Source organism: Ascaphus truei, chromosome 3 (genome assembly GCF_040206685.1).
Source record: "Ascaphus truei isolate aAscTru1 chromosome 3, aAscTru1.hap1, whole genome shotgun sequence".
Classification (NCBI taxonomy): domain Eukaryota; kingdom Metazoa; phylum Chordata; class Amphibia; order Anura; family Ascaphidae; genus Ascaphus; species Ascaphus truei.
The window spans coordinates 140,804,847-140,823,853 of NC_134485.1; the positions used below are offsets into that span (position 1 = coordinate 140,804,847).

Below are 19,007 nucleotides of genomic sequence, written 5' to 3' on the forward strand. Positions count from 1 at the left end.
CATGTGCGCTGCTGTACTCCAAGTGGCATGAACACGGCCAATGACCCCAGACACACGTGTTTATCGCGGTTGCTTTGTTTGAATTTCATGGATTGTGTGCAATTAAATGCAATGAAATGAATGAATTGTAATGTGTACAGTACTGTGCTACTGTGTCAATTTCAGGTGTTTAAAAGCCACAACACTAAAATGCCATTTTATGCACTCGCGTCTTAAGGCGGTACAGTTGGAAGCAATCCCGCGCCATGACATGGGTATTCCGAGGTATACACCGCGTGATTTGTTTAAATAATGGCCGCTGTATCTGTACTACGTAGTAATTCTAGAATGCTAATGCCCCTGAAACTATTCTGGTTTAGTGAATTAGGCCCATAGGGTTCTGTTCATTAAAGTTTGGCCCCTGTCCCGTCTCACCTATGTAGCAGCAGCCCCCTGGCATTTCATGCACATGATAAGGTACACGACATTGCTGGAGGAACAGGTGAACCCATGAGTGCTAAATCCCATGTCTATAAACACGCCGCTATATGAATGCACACACAGCTGTCTCTTACACATACACATGTACAATGTAATTCTATTCCTATACACCAATAGGAACTACATAGTATCCACACACATTTATAGTAATGCAACACCCTCTTACATTTCAACACCCTCTTACATTTCAACACCCACCAACACCATTGGTATAAACTCATCCACCATACATCTTTTGTAAAGCGCTGTATATACTGCGGGCGCTTTATAAATGTATGTTTACACACATACACACACACTCTTACATCACAGACATTTAGAGTAGGGATAAGAGCTCTAGATGTAAAGATAAATAGCAAGAGAATACCATGCATTCCCCAAGTAGCCGATAATTAACACACAGTATATCAGTTCTTGCATCTCATCATACATAAATAATTTCAGTGGATTTCCTTTTTTTCTTTTCTTTATTAGGAAATCCCCCCACAGCCGGTCTGCAGTACCCTGACTTCCCAGGACCCCCAAGTTCCTGAGATAGTTGTACTTTTTACACAATCGGAAGATAATGTTGCGACTTTCCATTAGTTTCCCTGCTGTCATATTTGTACAGTAGTTTTTATTTTATCCCAAACTACAGTAACACCAAGAACTACAAATATTTCAGAAATAGGGGTCGCCGGAGGTCGGGGGAACCGTGGATCACTTCCAGGGGACTCACTGATTACATTAACATAACAAAATGGGGGTTCCTGCTTTTAAAATACTGTTAAACAAACGTTTTAGTAACCACCATTATTGAGTTAGGAATAACACAATCAACTAGCGTGGTGGTTATCACAATGAAAGAACGTGATAGTTACGATAACTCTCAGAGATAATATTTCTGCCACTTGCCAATGTTATACCTCTGAGGTGTTGAAAAGGGAAATAAGCAATCCACTCTTAAATCAAAGTGCACATCATTACTGCCTAACTGTCGTATAGTGTTATTTTTCCATTTCAAAGGTTTATTAAACTGCAGCTTGTACTAAACATAATAATAAAGCTAATAATTGAGCAAGTTAAAGACGTACCTAGTAATTCTCACAATCTGTCATTGCTTCTTTTTCCTTGTCTGTTATCAGCCGGTGTTTAACCTGAACAGAAAGAGAGGATTACAAATGGGTAATTTTACCTCCTGCGCTTTTACATGCAGAACTTTGGTTACTGGGTGGAGTTTCACCGTGGAAATGCACGCCTCAAAAATAGAAAAACCTCCCAACTCTTCAGAAACTGGGAGTAGAGTCACGTGGCTTTATTGTTCCAGAAATAACATCCTGTTTCATATTAACCTCAGTAGTGTGCACGGTTAAAGGTGCAGTGCATGCAGATGAAGATCGCTGAAATAAATTGTTGTGTCTGTAAAGACTCAAAGAATCACAAAGCATGACTGAATTATTCTGTTACTGTGAATTATTCTTTTACTTTCATTTTATAGCTCTGAAGGATATCCCAGGTAAAAAACTGTTCCCCCCACCCGGAAAAAAAAATCTCTCTTTTTTTTTTTTTTTTTTTAAATATAACACCCTTATCCTTCTCCACCCGGCTAAAGGATAGGGTGCACACCAAAAATATAAGTCCCAATTGTATTACTGTCCATTTAAAGCAGCAGTCCAAGCTGCCATTTTATTTTTTTAATTTTTTTCCCCTTTAACATTTGCATTAATACAATCCATGCAGTACAATGATAAGTAATTTGCTAAATTGCCGATCAGTTCTCTTGTGATCGATCAGCGAAGATTTGGCTTGGGGGTTCACTAAATGGGTGTCAGTGCAGCAGAAGAGAACCGAAGGTGCAAAGCTCTGTGGGGAATATCATGTGACTCGGCAGTCACTAGATACAATTGGTGCACTGCTAGAGAGAGGGCAGGGCTCAAAAATGGGTGTGCCAGAGACTTTGAGAAGAGGAAGGGGATGTGACTTTGTGAGTGGTTGCTATAGAAACAAAATTTGCTTGTTACATTAAAAATGTAATTCAGAGTTGTTTTAAAAAATGCTACAAGTATTTTCTCATAGTACAGAACTGATTTTTTTTTTTTTAAACACGTAGGATAATAATAACAACTAACTTTAATACATGATCCAATAAAATAAAATACACTTTATAAACATAAATAAGAACTTTATTACAAAATTAGATAAATAATAAAAAATATTAATAATAAATAAAGCGAGGATAATAATAAAACGAGGGAATAAAATTATATTTCACTAATACTGTAAATTTAAATCAATCAGCTGATGGGCAGCTATATCTAACTGAGTGATTCGGTGCAGATCATAACAGGAAGAAAGATGGACGAGAGAAAGAAATAGGAGAATATGATTAGTGGTGACACATTCCACATTTTATTTTATTATGTACAGTATTAAACTTAGTTATTATTATATTGTATTAGCTGCTAGGCATGTGTATGATGTTTACATTTAGAATTAGTCCATTGCATCAGCCAATCAGAGCGCACTAAAGCAACCAATTAAAACCTTAGAAATTTGCCAACATCCAATCAGAGCCAAATAAGGTCTATATAGATACAGTATATTCACGAGACGCTGCAGATATGACTCCTGAAGAAGCTGTACCAAAGTGAAACGCGTGGAGTCTGATGTGAGTAGGCTCCACTGGTATACTCCTTGTCTGAATTGACAGCTGCTCGTTCGCCGCCACGTTATTGGTATCGATCGCAATCGGAAGTGACGCGGCCCGCTACCGGAAGTGACGAGACGCACACCGGGAGCCCGGCAGATTAGGAGATCTGACCACGAGCAAGGGAGCTGCAGAACAAGCCACTCAGCTTTAGTTTTAGGTGTACATGCTACACCTTACTCATGTGAGTGTAATACTATTTGTTTTAATATATTTCTTTATTGCACCAACAATGTTGCACTAAAGTGTCATCTTTGTCCTATTGAGGAAATATCACACTCAGACCACTGCCATCCACCTACCACCTACCCGAGTATAGAAGTTTGGATATCCTAAACCACATCTGTGTGGAAATTGCTGTCTATTGTCTGAGAAAGTGTGAGTTCCCATTTTGCTGAAACCTAGAAATTACCAACATTTTTGAAACATATTACACTATGTATATTATTTTTTCATTCCACATATGCTGATACCTGCTGTCCCCAAAGTTACCCACCCAAGGCATTGCACCAGCCTGGATAAATGTGGCCGCAACCACTTTCACTGGGACCCGTTGGCAGGGTGTCCTCACGTTTGTGGAAACCCACCCTATCACCCTGACATAGCTTCTGCTCCCCCATATGGAGAACAGCTGGGAACCTCTCACTTCTGGCAGCTATGGGACAATACTTTAAGGACCTTGCACCAAGGACCCTATGATAAAGTGCCTTGTATCCCCTCTTGTGAGTAGGATGCACCTAAGGGCCATATAGAAGGACCCTGTAATAATCTAGGAGTGACTTTTCCTCACTGGAAAATAACAAAGGGTTTTATACTTAGCTACTTACTAAATATATACTGTACAAGTGAGATCCCCTCTTCTAGTTACTCCTGGGATCTGAGGCAACAAAAGGCTGAACCCTGCATTATATAACTTGGGTCCCCACCCCTGTAGCTGGGCAGATTAAAGAGTGGGCTAAACATTAAAATAAGGTCACCCCCTATCAGGTGACCTTCTGGCAACTTCCAGAATTAAGGCGGTGCCAGCCACAAACCTTTAAAACAGAGGCATTTTTCTATGTAACTTAAATATGTAACATACTAAGGCCAAGTAAAGGATTAAACCCTTACAGTTTAGGGACCACAAATCACTGGGATTAAACTAGAAAGGGTGCTACATTCATATCAACCTGAACTATTTTTGGAAGGTAATATAGGGAAAGGAGTTCTGGTATTTTTTTTCTGTGTATATACAGTAAACAGATAATCCGTAAAAAAATATATTAAATCTTTATTAAGAGAAAAAATCATGCAGGTAGCCTAAATAGCTGAACCTGAACCTTGGATGAGAACTGGCATCACGGGTCACCAACGATCACTCTAATGGTCCTAACTAGAATAAACTATCTACTCACTGTTTTAAACCAATAGCATGTGATGTCATAGCATCAATCATGGAGAGGCCGGAGCAAACCCTGCCAAGACCCGACAGAACGGATTGATGTCGCACGCTATTGGTTTAAAAAAAATAAGTGGACCGCGTATTCTTGTTAGGACCATTAGAAGGGTCGGTGGTGAGCCGAGGCATAAATTCTCATCTAAGGTTCAGGTATTTAGCCTGCTGCCTGCTGTACTTTTGACATATTATTCTGTCTTTTGGGATAGTTTTCATATTTTACAGTACTACCTGTGTGACTTTTTCTTTTAATAAAGATTTCATATATTTTTATAGATTATCTGTAATTTCCGTATACTTTTTTTTTCATCTAAGTAATGGAATATTATTGTTATTTGGCTCAAAGTGCTGACACAATTTTTCCTACAAAACCTCCATTGAATTTATTAAAAGAGTTACCATGCTATGTGAAACAAAGACCAAAATATGAAAGCTACCAAAACCTAAGCCTAACTATGTGTGCAGATTCTGAAAATCCAACTGCCGTGGTTAATGTTTCTATTAATATAATAATAATAATAATAATAATAATAATAATAATAATAATAATATGTAGGTTTATCTATAATATTTTTTAACATTTTAATGTTGATGTGTCAAGCTCAAAAACGGTGTTTTTGCTGTTAAATTGATTCTTGTATTTACTGCTTAAATGTGTGATTGGATCAAGGTACTTTTCATTGAATTTGATTGCTGAAGTTTTCATTTAGTGGCCTCCGGAGATGACCCGCATATTTACAGTATTTCAGCTCCGGCAACCCCTAGATTTAATCCTATGTAATAAATATTAAATTGCGGCAGTTTCATTACCTTAGCTGCTAACTGCTAAGGTAATGAAAGGGTTAAATAGCAGGCACTATCTGCTTTGTTGTTGGTACAGGGGGTCGGTGAAACTTGTAGTTGGCCCAGGGTGGGTGTTTAGGCCTTGAGGGAGGGTGGCAGTAGAAGTGAACCCCTTAATTACCTTAGCGGTTACAACCGCTAAGGTAATAAAGGGGTTAACCCCTCGTATCACCCTCCCGCAATTCCTAAACACCCCCCTAGGGCAACTACCACCTTCACCCACCCCCTGTACCAACAACACCACAACGGAATGGGTAAAAATACTATTAGGCAAAAGTAGCTAACAGCGCTTTTCCACACTCAAAAAACCATTACAGTGGAGACTTCCTGTGACGTCACGAGGAATGGCTGCCTGAGAGACTTGCTCCAGGGCCCCTCCAATGAATAACCTTTAAAAAGCATTTAAATAAACAAATCCCCCCCCAAACCTTACACCCCAGAACCCCAAAGACTAGCTGCACACAGGACTCAGCTTTTCCTGCGATTTGGAGTGGGCTTGCCGGCGCTCTGGGAGGCCTCCTGGGAGCCCCGACCCCCGGTGGAAGTCTCCCCCTGCCCCACACACAAAATTGGAGGAGCCGTCGGGAGAAGCGGAGCGGGAGGTAGGAGGGGCGGTGGAGCTAAGCTCCGGGTGTCCCATGGTGCCTGGTCTCACTGAGGTGTTCGGGGAAACCTCCCCCCCTCCCCCGTGAGCGGCGCCTGAGGCGCGTCTGCGGCAGCCTCCCGTAGCCCCATGAGGAAGCCTGAGCAGCATCGCTCCGCTGCGGTCCCCGCGTGCCCCCCCCCCCCCGAGACAAATAATCAATAAACTTACCTCCACACCCCATCAGGCGATCCCGGCAGGGGAGAGCACTGGGAGAGTACCCTCTCACTGAAGGTGCTGCTCGTCCCACCACGTGGCTGCAGAGGAGGAAGCGGCCATCTTAAAGGCACATCTCCCCTTAAAGGGGTACACGGCTGCCTGTCCCAACTGCCAAGAATTTGCTTACTGCCTGAGCCTCAGAGTGCCACAACCCACCATCCTCAGTGAGTGGACGGGTAAAAGGAGAGCTCCCGACACCCTCCCCAGAACGCTATTAGAACAGCACTCCAAACCGAACGAATTTCCCCCAAAAGTGTTTAACAGCCTCCCTAAGGTACCCAGGCATGACGGGGAGGAACCAAAGGAAATCGCAAAACCCCGTAACTAAGTTCTTCCACCCAGCACAGAGACAGATGGAGCTGGCAGCAAGCATCCAAGATGGCGACGAAGAACACGAGGACGCCGCGGAGGCGGCCGATATGCCCCAGCACAGTCCTGCACAACAGGAAGAGCTCAACCCGGCTTTCTTTGAAGCCCTACTCCTCAGAATGCGGAAAGGTTTCACTCAAGACCTCGAGAAGGTTTTAAGGGACATTAGAGAGGATGTGAATAAATTGAACTCACGGGCAGACGAAGTGGAGGCGAAAATGGCAACGATAGCAGATTCCCACTCAAACTTGGAGGATGACATGGCGCGAATGGGCCACGAAATTGCCGAGCTAAAATCCACCATTGAAGAGCACGAAAATAGGGACCGCAGGCAGAACCTGCGGTTCAGAGGTATCCCCGAGACGGTCCCCCCAGAATCACTACCAACTTACCTCAAAAACGTCTTCTTAAAGCTGGTTCCTGACCTCACAGAACACGAGCTCCAACTCGACAGGGTGCACAGAGCCCTTGGCCCTAAATCGCCAGACCCAAAGCGCCCAAGGGATGTCATTATGAAGTTCCACACATACACGGCGAAAGAAAAGATCTCTGCAGCTGCGAGAAGGGATGGCGGCATCAAAACGGATACTTACACGATTCAAGTATTCAACGACCTCTCCAGATGGACCGTCCTGAAAAGACAAGGGATGAAACCCCTCACGACAGTTCTCAGGGATCGCGGAATCCCCTACCGCTGGGGCTTCCCCTTCAAGCTCGTTGTCACGAGGAACGGGCGGTTCTTCACCATCACCGATCCTGATGACATCAAGGAGTTCCTCGAGGCGATAGGAGTCCCCAGCCGAAGAGACGGGGAGAGAGAGAGAAGCCCCCCCAGAGCACTACGAGCAGACCCGGCGGAAACACCAAGAGCGTCGGAACGAATCGCCAGCCAAAAGACCCAAGGAGCAACAAAGCCTGCCTCGCAAGAACAAGATGGCTGACCCGCGTGCTTCAACCAAACCTCCACACCACACTGACCTCTCACCCCACTTGGTCTATCCCTCCAGCACTACCCTCCCTCAACCCTCCTTACCACAAGCACCGGGAATTTCCCCCATCCCCCTCCCCCCCTAGAACCCAGTCCCCCCCGCCCCCCCCCTCCACTTTCCCCCCCCCCAAGCCTCCCCTCCCCCCACTCCCTATTGCCCTCCCCCCCCACCCCTCACTCCACCCCCCACTCCCCCCCCCCTCCCCTATCCTTACCTTGTCCGCCCGAGCCGTACGGAGCCCCACCACAAGCCAGCAGAGGACGGGCCTATCTCCGCTGAGATAGCAAAGTAGATTCATCCGCCAACGGGCCCACCATGGGCCGGGGAGAAGTCGCTAACGTCATCAGCTCCGAGGAACGAGTCCCAAGATCAGGACGGCAAGGCCCGCACGTGCGCAATGGCGCAATTCCACCAAGGGGGGGGAAAAAAGGAGGGGAAAAAAACCTCCCCCCCTCATACTATTTCTCCCCCCCGGCCATTCATCCCGAAAGCCAGGAGACTCAGCACCGAGGCGCCCGCGCGGACAGGGCCGCCGCCCCCCTGAACTCCTTTTGGGCAAAGGAATCCTCCCCCTCTCCTCCCTCCCAAGCTGAAACCACCAAGAGACAGGTCGTATGAAAATAACACCCTCACCTCCTCCCCCCCACTCCCCCCCCCCCCGACAACCCTTAAAGGTACCGCGGATGTTCACCCAAGCGCCCCTCCCCTCCCTGTCCCCCCCCCCCCCGATACACCTGGGACCCTAGAACTGCTGAAGCCCCGATCAATGGCAAGAACTCAATTAACCCCTCATGGGGTCGCGAACTGCCACATATAGGAGATGCCCTAACAACATGATATGCAAACCCAAATGTGTGACCAGATGTCTCCCCTTGCCCCCCCCCCCCGCCCCCTGAAAGAACAGAATTCGCAACCGATATAATGCCTAGTAATGGGCGACAAAGACCCATAGTTGGTTAAAGAATGAGTAATAAACACTCATAACAAGGGTTTACAGCACTCACAAACGGCCAAAAAGATTTCCCATAAGTTGAAAAATTTACCTGCGCCTAGAGAGATAAGCCAGCTCCCCCCCCCCCACCTACCCCCCTTCCTTGCCTTTCCCCCCCCCTCCTACTCCCCCCGGTTACCCTATCAGGATAAGCATTCAGAGCAACGGGCTCTTAAATACAGCATATGCACACCCACACCCGGTCAAAATGTATTTCTCAAATATTGTGAGATTGAAGTTCCTCTCTGACAAAAAAAGAGAAATAACGAGGGAATGAGAGTCTGGAGATAAACATGGTTGTGATTTTCCTTTCTGCGCTTACCTGTGTCTAGAAATGTAACCCAGTAGTCTGTATAGTGCACTGCAGTGAAATGTGTAGATGAAATGGAACAGGTCATTAAACCCCAAGCTCTCTCCTCCCCCCCCTCCAACCCCTCCCCCCCTACCCCCCACCACCTCCCACCCAGCCCGCCTACTCCACATCCTCTCCCCCCTCCCTTCTCCCCCTCCCCCCCACACTCCTCCTCATCCCCCCTACCCCCCATCACCCCCCACCCAGCCTGCCTACTTCACAGCCTTTCCCCCCTCCCTCCACTCCCCCCTACCCCCCCTTCCCCACCCCCTCCCCCCCCTACCCCGCCCCCCCCCTTCCCCCCCTCACACCCCCCCCTCCCCCCCAACCTCCCATCCCCCCCCCTCAACCTCCTGCCCCCCCCCGACTAACACACCGAAGAGAGAACCGCTCTCATTAAAGGTACCCATGATCTCCCCTAGCTTACCAAGAGGAATAACGAGGGAATGAGTGTCTGGAGATACACACTGCTGTGATTTTCCTTTTTTCTTATGCCTTTGCCTAACAATGTAATCCAGTAATCTGTATATTGTACTGCAATGAAAAGTGTCGATGTAATAAGACGGATCATTAAACCCAAAGCTCTCTTCTCCCCCCTCTCCAACCCCTCACTCCCCTTCCCCCCACCATTCCCCACCCAGCCCGCCTACTCCACATCCTCTCCCCCCTCCCTTCTCCCCCTCCCCCCCCCCTTACCCCACCCCCTCCCCCCTTCCCTCCACACATACACCCTACCCCCCCCTGCCCAGATAAAGCACAGTAGAAAACCTACACACGCGCTTGGTACCCGAAATCTCACTCCATCGTGGCAATGGCTAAGACAGAGTGAAACAGACGTCTGATAAGTACTTTAAACACAGGTGCCTAGTAATGCAAACCTATAAAGGATATATCACTACGAAGGGAACTGCGAGGAGGTCATGGGAGATATCCCTGATCTCCTCTGCACCCTAACGTCCCATTCACCTGCCCCACCCTCCTCCTTCCCCTCCCCTCCCCCTCACACCCACCCCACCCCACTTCCCCCCCCCCTTCGCCTCCCCCCCAACCGTCTCACCTCCCCCACCCTTCCCTGTCCCCCCCCCCACCTCCACAAAGCTCCTCAAACTAGAGAACACAAATCTCTCCCCAAGGCCATACCCAACCTCAATACCCCCCTTCCCCCCCCTCCTCCTCACCCCCACCTGCCAACCTTTAAGAGGAGGGTGCCGGACCTCCAATCCAGGAAGTCTACCACGATCGACGTCACGGAAAGATCTCCCGGGGACTCCCCCTTCAACCCCTGGACACGAAGGTGCCACAGGGGAAAACAAATGGGCCCTCAGAAAGCCCACTTCTTACTTTCCTCTTGTGTGCCGCACCATTCCCCCTTTCCTCCCCCCGTCCAACTCCCTCCCACCCAACCCCTCCCGAGCTCCTCAGGACACAATGACTCACGAACCAAGCTGCGCCCCAACCAACCCCCCCCCCAATAATAAACAAACCAACCCCCGTCATGGGATAAATACGGGGTCCAGGCCTCTCAATCCTGGAAGCACGACCCCACAATAATGTCATCAATTAAAATCACTTCCCTAAATGTTAAAGGACTCAACTCAACTAAAAAACGTAAGTTAGCACTCCAGGAACTTAAAAAACTCCGGAGCGATATCTTATGCTTACAAGAGACACATTTCAACTCTAATGATCCCCCAAACACATTCAAGCAGACCTTTCCCCAGGCCTACTACGCCTCCTCCCAGGTTAAAAAAAGAGGAGTAGCCATTCTAATAAGGAACAGTGTTTCATTTGCCCTCTCCAAGATTAACCGAGACCCAGATGGCCGATACCTGCACATACAAGGTTCCCTCTCTGGAAACCCTATTTCTATAATAAATATATACGCCCCAAACGAAAATCAAGTTCAATTTATCCAAGTCCTGCTAGACTCCCTTGATCAATCAGCTCTAGCTTCGTTGCTCATAGTTGGCGATTTCAACATGGCCCTATCCCCTGATCAGGATAGAACCACCCAACCGCCCACCCAATATGTAGCCCAGACCCAACAAAAAGCGACGAAACTTAGAGAGGTCTTAAAAAGTTTCTCCCTCACAGATATTTGGAGGGCCCAGCACGTCGGCCAGAGGGACTATACGTTCTTCTCGGCCCCGCACCAATCATACTCGCGGATCGACTATTTCATAGGTTCCACAAATGTCCTCCAGGCGTCCTCCCACTCCAATATAGGACCAATAACGTGGTCTGACCATGCCCCGATAGATTTGACCCTAACTCTCCCGTTTGTGAAACACACCTCCTATAATTGGAAACTTAATGATACCTTACTGAACGACCCCCAAACAGTAGATACGATTCGACACAAACTAAATATGTTCTTTGAACAAAACAAAGGGTCAGTCCCCCTAGCGTCAACACTGTGGGAAGCCCACAAAGCTCAAATCAGAGGGGATCTAATCTCCCTAGCATCTTATAAAAAAAAGCAGAAACTAAAATTGCAAAAAGAGCTAACTGAAAAAATAACTACCTTGGAACACCAGCATAAAAAGTCACCTTCCAAGAAACTACTCAGAATACTTGAAAAAACTAGGACCGAACTAAGACAGTCCCAATTAGAGGAGGTGGAGAGAAAACTTAAATGGTCCAACCAGAAGTTTTATGACAAAGGCAACAAAGCTGATAAACTATTAGCATCAAAACTTCGGGGCATAAAAACAAGGGGCCAAATTCCTAGAATCCACACTAAAGGAGGCCACACCACTTATATCGAAAAAGAAATAGCCCAAGAATTTGCAAAATATTATACAGATCTCTACAATCTCCACCCCCCCAACCAAGACCCAGTAGACGTAGACTATATCTCGCAATTTTTAGCAAGATGTAATCTACCATCTCTCACGGAAGAGGAACTCAAAGCCCTAAATGGTAAGATCACCCAGGAGGAATTGGCACAAGCCATAAGCACCCTTAAGATAGCCAAAACCCCTGGTCCAGACGGTTTCTCAAACGCCTATTATAAAAAATTTAGCATGCCGCTCTCCCCCTTTCTACTCGATATGTTCAACTCTTTCCTAGAAGGAGCCCCGATCCCAGGCACAATTACAGCTGCCAACCTAGCAATTATACACAAGGAAGGAAGGGACCCGCTGCAATGCGGTAGCTACAGACCAATCTCCCTGCTTAACACAGACCTGAAACTCTTTAGCAAGATCCTAGCAAACCGGTTAAATACTATTCTCCCCAGACTAATTCATATAGACCAAGTGGGATTTGTGTCAGGAAGACAGGCCTCTGACAACACCCGCAAGATTATTAATATCATTGACCACGTGCATCTCAACAAACTCCAAGCCATGATCCTCAGTCTAGACGCCGAGAAGGCCTTTGATCGGATCAAATGGACCTTCCTAGACAAAACCCTGCTCAAATTCGGCTTCTCAGGCCCGTTTCTAGAGGGGGTCAGAGCACTCTACCAGAACCCCACGGCATACTTAAAATTACCGGGAGGACAATCCAGTCCGATCCACATTAGAAACGGAACCAGACAGGGCTGCCCCCTATCCCCCTTGCTATTCGCAATATCAATAGAACCACTGGCGGCCCAAGTTAGAGCAGACCCGAACATCACAGGTGTAGCTATAGCTGACAAAAACTACAAAATATCCCTTTTCGCGGACGACGTCATTCTGACCCTAGCTAACCCTCATATCTCCCTGCCCAATCTCCACAAATTATTAGATGAATTTAGTCAGGCCTCAGACTACAAGATAAACAGGGACAAATCTGAGGCACTGAATATATCCCTCCCCGAAGCCACATGGAAACTTCTCCAATCAAACTACAAGTATAGATGGAACTTGTCCCATATAAAATACCTAGGAATAAAAATCACTAAAAAGTACTCCATGCTATATAAAACAAACTATCCCCCCTATTTAGTCAAATCAAGAGAGACCTAGAGACATGGAATACATACCAGATCTCCTGGTTCGGCAGAATCGTCTCCGCTAAAATGAATATCCTTCCCCGACTGTTATACTATTTCCAAACCCTTCCAATCCCAATACCGTTAGCCGACCTAAAAGATATTCAAAAGCAAATAATGCAATTTATATGGAAGTATCGGAAACCCCGAGTCCCGAGGTCAGTGCTCTTAGCAGCTAAAACGAGGGGTGGACTAGGAGTACCAGATGTGGTCAGATATTACCACGCGACCCAGCTCAGACAAGCAGTAGTCTGGAACAGCCCCCCGAGTACAACCTGCTGGTTAGAAATGGAGGCTAGCTATATATCCCCTCTCCCCCTCCCTATATTGCTATGGTCCCCAGAATATAAAGGAAAACCTCCCCAGAAATTTGAGTTAGGAGCAATGAAATGCACGTGGTCTATCTGGTCCAAAAACAGAGGGAAATATGGCCTAACTTCTCCCCCCTCCCAACTCACCCCCATACTTGGGAACCCTGAATTCCCTCCGGGATGCACCCAAGCCCAAATCGGTCTATTTCAGGACCTTCATATTAGCACGGTAGCGGATCTGCTGGAGAATAATGAAGCTCTGTCCTTCCAGTAGCTCAAAAACAAATTAGCGGCCCCCCACCTCCCCATTTTTGCATTCCTACAGCTACGACACTTTCTCAGAGCTCTGTCCGCGTCCTCAAAATTCCCCCCCATAACCAAATTTGAGTCCTTCTGCCAAGTGAGAGAATACCAGAAGGGACTAATTACGTCAATTTACAGAATAATCGAAAATTCCCTCCCCTCGCCCACACATGCCTATATACAAAAATGGTGTATAGACCTGGGCGTACCCCTAGACCTCGAGGAGTGGGAGGACATCTGGGAGGCAGCCCCCAAAACTTCAATCTGCACAGTAACAAAAGAAAACATATACAAAATACTATTTCAATGGTACCTGACCCCGAGTAGATTGAGCCAGATCTTCCCCGGCGCATCGGACCTGTGCTGGAGGGGATGTGGACAGAAAGGGGACATGGCCCACATATGGTGGACATGCCCCGAAATCCAGAAATTCTGGACTAGAATCCAGAGCTTGCTGGACGAGACCCTGGGCCTGGAGGTCCCGCTGGACCCTCTGACATACGTGCTGGGCAGCCCGATGGAGGACATCCCGGCCCCCGAAGCCAGACTGATGTCGGCCATACTCACGGCCGCGAGATGTACAGTTGCAGCAGCCTGGAAACAACTGAAAGCACCCTCACGAAGGACAGTAGTAAACAGAATAAACCTAGTCATGAGTATGGAAAGGCTAACAGCAATGCTCAGGCAAAAAATGCCACAATTCCACAACACCTGGGAACCATGGATAAGTCTAGGAATCTCGACACCAGACTAGACCCAATTACAAAAAATAACCCATCTCCCCTCACTTACCCCCCGGCACTGATAATAAGAGAGGAACTCCCTATCGCCTCCCCCCCCCCTCCTCCGACCCTCCCCGAAACTTGCCCCCCCCCCAACCCATCTTTTGTCGTTCCCATCTATCCCCCCCCAACCTGAGTCTCCCCCTTCCCATCTCTTTTTTGACACAAAACTGAGAAAAGGCTTTATTGAGACTGTCTCCATAGAACACAACCAAGTCAACTTAATCCTATCCGATTGTTAAATACTGTACTGATTGTAACCCCTGAATGAACCAACTTTTATCTGTCTCCAATAAAGGAAAAAAGATTGTTAAAAAAAAAAAAAACCATTACAGTGCAATACAATAAAAATTAATAAAACCCTCACTCTTCCCCCTTCCCCCCCCAACCCCAATACACACAATATATTCCTTTTATCCAGATATTTGCCCATTAAAAATAAAACATTAGCCAGTCATCATAAAGTAAATTAAACTTGTACTTACCCTGAAGCCCTCATCTTCCTCCCCATCCTTCTCATTCTCCATGTGCAGCAATAAAAAAACTAACTACTGGCCACTAACCCCTAAATCACCTTAGTGGTTAGTGGCTGCTGTAGTAATTAAGGGGTTATTCCCCCCCCCCCCCGCTACTCACCATCCCCAGGGCAACTAACCCCACCGCATCTACTCATTGATTGTCACAGTGGTAAATCATGCCCCCAATATGGGCATGGATTGAAACAACGGCAATGAATGGGCAAGCTAAAAAATGAGCCACAAAATAAAACACGACATTTAGATAAATGCAAGCATTTCAAAATAAAGCCATTGATTGTGACTGTGGTAAATCATGTTCATAATATGGCCATGGATTGCCACAATGACAATGTATGGGCAACCTAAAAAAAAACACTAAAACAAATACATTACAATGAAATTAAAAAATAAACATTTGCAAAAAAAATGCATTGCTTGTCACTGTCCCAGAAAGGGGCATAGATTAACACATGGGCAGCCAATGGGCAACCTAAAAAAAAATACACAATAAAATAACATACAATCAATGTGTTTCTTACCTTTGCTGTCTTCACCCCCATCCTACTCCAGCACCAACTCTTGACCCACGATGCAATGCTCCTCAACAGTCGATGCAAAGAAGTCCACGATCCTCTGTTGATTGAAGAGACGTCTCCGGTATGTTCTTTTCTCTTTTCTTCTTTCTTTCTTTTCTACTATCTTTCTTCTTTCTTTTCTTCTCTTTTCCACTGTATAATTCAAAAGGGGCCAGAGATTTTGCCTCGTCGTCTTCTTGGCCTCAAATGATCCGGGGCAGGCCTTACATAAGGCCTGTGATGTCACATATCAGTGTCAAATGGTACACCCCCAATCTGGTTGGTGTACCATGTGACAGCTTCCATTTTTTAAGGATGTGGCGTCATCAAAAAGGGGGGAGGTATGCTACCTGATTTGCTATCTTACTCCCCTTTTTGATGATGTCACTAGGAATGTCATCACATGGTATATCTGCCTATCAGATTGCTTGGTATACCATGTGATGGCTGCCAGTTGTTTTTTTCTGAAGTGATGTCATCTTAAAGGGAAGGAAGCATATACTACCTGATGATGTCACATTCTTTAAAAAGGGGAACCTGTCACATGGTACACCAATAAATCAGATTGGGGGTGCACCATTTGACACACAAATGTGATGTCACAGGCCTTATATAAGGCCCGCCCCATCTCATTTGAGACCAAGAACACATTGGGGCAACATCATCAGCCCTTTTTGGATCATACAGCAGAGAAGACAGAAGAAAGGAAAAATGAAAGAAAGAAGGAAAGAACTTACCAGAGACGTCTCTTCAATCATCAGATGATCGTGGACTTCTGTGCATCAGCTGTTGAGGAGCATTGCATTGTGGGTCAAGAGATGGTGCCGGAGTAGGATGGGGTGAAGACAGTAAAGGTAAGAAACACATTGATTGTATTTTATTTAATTGTGTTTTTTTTTAGGTTGCCCATTGACTGGCAATGTGTTTATTGATGCCTCTTTCTAGGTATAAATAAGCACAGTGACAAGCAATGCATGTTTTGGCAATGTTTGTTTTAATTTAATTGTAATGCATTGTATGTTTTGTTATTTTTATTTTTTTAGGTTGCCCATTCACTGTCATTGTGGCAATCCATGTCCATGGGGGCATGGTCTACCACAGTCACAATCAATGGTTTTATTGCCCATTGCTTGTTTTTATTTAAATGCAATGTGTTTTATTTTGTGGCTGTTTTATTTTTAGCTTGCCTATTCATGGCCCTTGTGGCAATCCATGCCCATGTTGGGGGCATGGTTTACCACTATGAAAATCAATGGGTAAAGGTGGTGAGGTTTGGGGGTAGTTGCCCGGGGGAGGGTGGTTAGGCCTCCCAGGTGGGTAGCGGGGGAGTGGGGTAAATTCCTTAATTAATATAGCGGTTACTAACCACTAAGGTGATTAAGGGGTTAGTGGCCAATAGTTTTTTTTTATTGTAATGTTGCTGCCCACGGAGGACACAGATGATGTGGAGGAAGACGAGGACAGCCTTCATCCTTTCAGGCGTAAGTCCAACTTTAATTTACTTTATGCTTGCTGGCTACTGTTTATTTTGAATGGGCAAATGCGCTATTATCTCTATCTGGATCATAGGAATTTTGTCCATTATTGTACTGTATGTGTTGGGGGTGGCTTTGGGGTAGAGGGGGTGGGTAGTAGGGTTGTTGTATTTTAATGTTTATTGGGGATAGGGGGAGTGGGTAAATGGGTACTTGTCCCAAGGTGGGTGGTTAGGCTTACCGGGTGGGTAGCGGGAGGGGTTAACCCCTTCATTACCATAGCAGTTACCACTGCCATGGCAATGAAAGGGTTAACTCCTCTTGCAACCTTCCTGGTAGGCCTAACCAGACACCCTGGGCCAAGTACTTCCATTCACCCACCCATTTTGTCCATTATTGTACTGTATGTGTTGGGGGTGGCTTTGGGGTAGAGGGGGTGGGTAGTAGGGTTGTTGTATTTTAATGTTTATTGGGATAGGGGGAGTGGGTAAACGGGGTACTTGTCCCAAGGTGGGTGGTTAGGCCTACCGGGTGGGAAGCGGCAGGGGTTAACCCCTTCATTACCATAGCAGTTACCACTGCCATGGCAATGAAAGGGTTAACTACTCTCGCAACCTTCCTGGTAGGCCTAACCAGCCACCCTGGGCCAAGTACTTCCATTCACCCACTCTCTCTACCCCCAATAAACCAGGTACTGTGGCTTAACCCCTTCATTGCCTTAGCCGCTAGCCGCTTGCCGCTAAGGTAATCAAGGGGTTTTAATGTTAATTTTATTAACAGAGTATTGTAGCAGGGGGTCTCCTGAGCTGAACTGCATTCATTTCAGCCTCGGGGACCCCCTGCTTCCCAAGCTATGGGGTGCCGGTATCTGCCTGCATTGTTTAAATGTCCCACATTACATGACCGGGGCATTTAAATGCACAGGAGATACTGGCACCCCATACCGGGGCCTGTAACATGGAAAGCAGGGGGTCCCCATATGGCTGAAATTAATGCAGTTCAGCTCCGGAGACCCCCCGCAACAATACTCTGTGATTAAAATTAAGAATAAAACTGCACGGTCACCTGTAAGATCTGTGCACGGAGATGCAGCACTCTCTCCATGCAGCTCTTCCAGGCTGCAGTTTAAGCAAACACAAGTCGTGCGATAAGCCGTGGGGGAGACAAAAAACACAAACTAGTTCGAAATTGCATTTTTTTACTGAACTATAAAAAAATGTTATTTTTGTTAGTGATTACCGTTTTGACACTCATTTTTATAGTGCGGTAAGAAAATGCAAACTCGTTCAGCAATGCATTGAACTTATCGAAATTTAGTGAATAGGCCCTTACTATGTGTAGGAATATTTTGCATAGCTACCTCTGTTTACTTAATGATAAATTCCCTTGACAAAAAGAAACAGGTTCATTTATAAATTCAGTATGAAACAACTATTCTGCTTGACTTGCCTAACCAAAAGATGCAGTGTTCAACAGATGTAGTTTGTGCAAGAAGCTGATGACACTGTAGCCAAGATACATCTACTTGCTTAACCTGGATTCTTTCTACAGATACATACACAATTTTGTCATATTCTGTAACTGTAACACTCATCACTGTTATGTGTTTGCTGTGTAAGACTTCTAGTTAAAAAGTTAGTTTTTGTTTAAACTTCCTGGGAAAATTATCAGGTAACTTGATGAGCAGTTTCCATACAACACTAAATTAATCATTAATCAATTAAATACACCAACTGCTGTACAGGCATACCCCGCTTTAAGTACACTCACTTTAAGTACACTCGCGAGAAAGTACATATCGCCCAATAGGCAAACGGCAGCTCACGCATGCGCCTGTCAGCACGTCCTGAACAGTAATACCGACTCCATACCTGTACCGAAGCTGTGCGCAAGCAGGGAGACTATAGAGCCTGTTACAGATGCGTTATTTACATCAGTTATGAATGTATATAACGATTGCAGTACAGTACATGCATCGATAAGTGGGAAAAGGTAGTACTTCACTTTAAGTACATTTTCGCTTTACATACATGCTCCGGTCCCATTGCGTACGT

The 19,007-nt window shown here is 45.9% G+C and overlaps 1 protein-coding gene across 6 annotated transcripts in view; it reads right to left on the reverse strand.

Moving 5' to 3' along the window:
• The window catches only part of RPH3AL (rabphilin 3A like (without C2 domains)), a 692,976-nt gene that overhangs the window by 460,830 nt on the left and 213,139 nt on the right, over window positions 1-19,007 (reverse strand). For 5 of the 6 annotated variants that reach the window (XM_075589573.1, XM_075589571.1, XM_075589570.1 and 2 more), the window contains one exon: window positions 1,554-1,616. The gene's annotated coding sequence lies outside the window, so the exon portion shown is untranslated. Of the gene's footprint in view, window positions 1-1,553; window positions 1,684-19,007 lie in introns of those variants that run through there. The other variant, XM_075589569.1, reaches the window with a different exon arrangement.